The sequence below is a fragment of the Dromaius novaehollandiae genome, chromosome 12 (genome assembly GCF_036370855.1).
Source record: "Dromaius novaehollandiae isolate bDroNov1 chromosome 12, bDroNov1.hap1, whole genome shotgun sequence".
Lineage (NCBI taxonomy): Eukaryota > Metazoa > Chordata > Aves > Casuariiformes > Dromaiidae > Dromaius > Dromaius novaehollandiae.
In genome coordinates, this window is record NC_088109.1 from 18,951,023 (window position 1) to 18,955,408 (window position 4,386).

Below are 4,386 nucleotides of genomic sequence, written 5' to 3' on the forward strand. Positions count from 1 at the left end.
GGGTGTTTAAGGGTATATATTCTGAGTGCACTGAGGCACCATAATGCAATTCCAAAGTGATGGAGAGTCAGTAGGACACCCATCACTGCGTACAGATGAGCCTTATGCAATTAGCTATACTCAAATGCAATAGATTTCCATGGAAAAGCAGATCCGTTATAGCTTCTGTTCTACATGTCAGCTGAAGGAGCAGCAATAATTTAATACACTGCATTTACAATCCTGTGCAGTTGTAGCATCTCGTTGCTGGGTCACTGCCAGAAAGAAAGTAAACATGGTCTCCTGAAGAGATGATCTTACACTAAATTCAGAAAAATTAGATTTATTGAGCAACAGCATGCTTCAAGGCATGTGGCAAGGACTGCTTTTCCCACAAAACAGAGGGTCCGGTCCCACAGATGTTTTGCGGTGGCTGAAGAGTTGCTGCTGCAGTCACTGGGGTGCAGGGTCCCGCAGTCTGAAGCCCACCTTGGGGACCTGGGCGGACTTTGAGCATGGGCAGCTGGGAAGGACATAGGGAAAGGGGATGTCCTCTTCCCTTTTCTACCCTTCCCAGGGGTTTCAGGGCATATCGGCTGCATGGGGAGCCTGGCTGAGGGGCTCCCTGCCCAGGAAGGGCCCAGGGGCCAAGTTTTGGGCTGTCCCTCCCAATTACAGCGAACAATCTTGCTGAGGTAAAGAGATGGACTAATGGCTGTTTTCCCGGCTCTCCCTGATGTGATTAATCAGATCTAAGCGTGCAGCCGGCCATGGTGGCACCGCCAGCGTTTCCTTGCGCCTGCTGCTCTGGGAGGGCACGCGGTGGGGGTCAGAGCTGGGCAAAAAGTTCCCACTGGAAATTTTTTTCTTTCTTTGTTTTCAGCAGAAACTGCCCATTTGACCATATTGACACATTTTGTGTGAACATGCCCGTTTCAACACACTGCCTTCATCTGGGAGAGAGCAAATCATTGTATTTCCATATGGTTGAAACATATCCTCTTGGCTCTGGTTTGATTTTACGTATTTATGTACAAATAGCAATTTCTGTAGTGGTTTTATATGCTTAACAGTGATTTTTTTTTATGCTTCCTTTTTTTAATGTAGAATATTTTGACCAAAATCAGGACAAGAGGAAAGTTTTGGATCTCCAAACCCCTCTTGCTACAGATGTTTTCTTCAGCTTACTGTACAAACAGCAGTTTGGACAGCATACACGGTACAGAATAAAAGCAAGGAAAGGCTTTTCTTCTGCTGGTAAATCTGTTTGTCTTCTTTACCTAGAAGGAGCCGAATACAACATACTAAAAAAGAAACATTTTTCCCACATAGCTAAGGGGGTTTATTATGGTTCTCTGTAAGCATCACTAGATTTGTGATCTAGTGATTTGTGAATCCCAACTGCTTTGCAATGAAAAGTTTTCCCTAAAAATTGCCAGCACTTTCGGTTTTATTCCAAATCAAGAACTGGCATTTCCCCAACTCTAATTAACAGTGGTTATTTTTCACCATCTCCGGTAGCAAAAACACAACAATTGGCCCAGAAGTAGAGCAGACACAGCTTCTGCCATGACCTGCTGGGCAGTCACCATTCCCCAAATCACACAAGAAAAAAAAAAAAAAAAAGCACACTAGCCTTAATATATTTCTTTTTCCAGTGCAAAATAAATGTACTAAATCACCTGCTTATCACTCACCAGGCACTTGCAAATAAACCCACCCTTAGGTTTCGAGCTTGTCAGAAATTTTCCACCAGAAAACACTGATTAGATGCAATATGCTCTGTGGGAGCATATTGATTCTGTCTGACCTTTGGGTATAAACCATGTCTGGGTTTTTACACATCCATGTGCCCTTAGTCCTGGTCTCACTGCAGCCTGCCTCCCAAACTGCAGTGGTGGCTGGCTGCTGGGATGGGCTTATGGTTCCCGGCATCCCCAGCGCTTGTGTCACCTCCAGCTGTCTGGAGGAAAAAATATTGTGGACGAGGATGAGCCCAGCAATACCTCTGCAAGAAGATTTCTGGAGCAATGGAGAAGCGTGGGCTCCTTCTGGCCTGAGCCCCAGAGGCAGGGGAGTAACGCTTGTGGATCCATGGGGGCAAAAAAGGCTAGGAAGGACCTCAAAGGAGCATTTACTGAGTCTAGCACACCTTCGTGCCAAGAGCACCTACCCAGCAGGGCCGGATTCAGCCCAGCCCCTCTGCGGGAGCTGCACACCCCAGCATCGCTCCCCCAGCTCGTCTGCCTTCCCGGCCTCCAATTGCTCCTGTCCAGCGCGTGGGGCAGGAGATCACGTTTGTCTTCGCTTTGTTTTGCCAGGACAAGGGGGAAGGAAGCGACAGCCAGACCCGCAGTCTCTCCCTCTACCCTTTAATCTTCAGCCAATATAGACCGTGTCAAATAGTCACCCAAATCTAGACAGACAAGAGCATTTTTATGGCAATTGCTTGATGTCTCACTCATTCAGAAACTTGGTCCCTGCAAAAGAAGTACATCTACTATTCTGAGACACAGGCATATCCTACGGCAGGGCCGGATGCTGCAATGACAACACAACGCTCAAACAAAGTGTATTTTAGGCCTTAAAAAAATACACTCTGCACTCAGAAAAGACTTCAAAGCGTTATGCCTGGTTAAAAACTCTTCAGTGTTAACATTTGGCCGGTATGTGTCTGATCTCTTGGCAGCCCGAGGAGATGCAATCGCTGTTGTCACCCCCCTGTAAACGTCCCCTGCTTTGTTGTTTGCAATTGCAGGCAAATGGGCTGGGCAAGCCGCGCGGACCCCCCCCAGTCCTGCCTTTGTATAGTCTATCGCTGCATATGTTAGCAATGAGCCTCCGCAGCCCATTCTCAGCATATGAGCTCACTGCAGAAAACGAACCTCCTTCCCTCTTTTTTCATTTTTTGGCAAAGCAGGAGGCTGTTCCTGCAGCTGTGCTGGAGCGCCAGCCACTGACTCGGGGTCCGATTTCCTGCTCAGGGACCTTCCGACAGAGACGACTGGGTGGAGAGGGTCTCCAGAGCTGGCAGGAGAGGCGCCGTTATCTAGTATTAAAGCTGCAGTGATCCCCTCTTATACAAAAAGTCCAAACAAATAGCCAGAAATGCAGCACTGCAGGGGATCAGCTCAAACGCGGCGCTGGATGTCTGAAGTGCATGATAGCTACCCTGAAAGCATTTCAGTGTGATTTGACATGCAAAGCTCCCAGTTCAAGAGGAGCGTTTTGAGAGGAGATATATTGTGAATTGATAATGTGTCAAATGGCTCTGACACTGTCTCCAGAAATAGTATAAGAACTCATATTTATGCTCAGTCCCATTATGTCACTGCAAAGCCCCATGCCAGCTGCCACAGTGCACAAAAGTGCTCCATTCACCACGGCCGCGGGGCTCCGAGGAAGTCGTGGGCCGTCGCCTTGTTCCACCGCTCCCAGTGCCCGAGGTGGGGGCCTCAGTTAGCCCCAGTGAACACCAAAACTTCCGGATGGTTATGCCCCTGCTTGTCCAGACTTTATGGCATCTCCATCCTGCTGTGGCCGTCTTGCAAAGCAAGGCTTTGCTTACATGAGAAACGATTTGCTGATAGGGCCGTTCCTCTGAACAGATGAGTCTTTTGCTGTCCATCCTATCACTTCATCAGCTATCCAGTTTATCTACACCTGCACCAGGGTTTATATTTATATGTCAGCATGGGGCCGATGTTTTATGGGCGTAGCAGTGGAATCATTAAGTGCAAACCCAAATCAGTTCTCCTTTCTGTGAACTTCATGTCAGTATACCAAAAAAAAAAAAAAAAAAAAAAAAAAGGAAGATTTCTTTGCCATATTTATTTAAGGAAAAGTAATTAACCTTATGGTAGGACTGTGAATCTCAGATGAGGCAGCATCTCATTTAAATCACAGGCACAACCTTCCTTGCCTGCCAGGCTACCCGGTGGAGAGGTCGGATGCTGGCAGACGCTGAGTAGCAGTCTCCTGGCAGCAGATGCTGTGGCTCCTGATGGAGGAAGGCAAGGTGGGCTGTCAGCCGGAGCCTCACCAGGGCCCAATTTTCACTTCCCAGGCTCCTCTCAAGCAACGATTATGAACTCTGGCTATGACAGCAAAGCAGGAGCTGCGGCTTGGGTCTCATGATTGCGCAGCCCAAAGCAGCTCGAATGCCCACAGAAAAAAGCACGTTTTACAAAATCAGACATGCTCATATTGGTGTCGCTTTGCAGAGGGCAAGCAGTTAAAGAGTGCTTTTGGAGCAGCAGAGTAGTGGCCCATCAGCTGTCAGGATAGCCTTCTAACATGCTCAAAATTTGCATTTATTCTTAAAGATTGTTTCCTTGAATCCCTGTGGCAAACTGCACAAAAGGCTGTTCTGCATGACAGCACCATGAGCACAGCACGGAGCCGTAC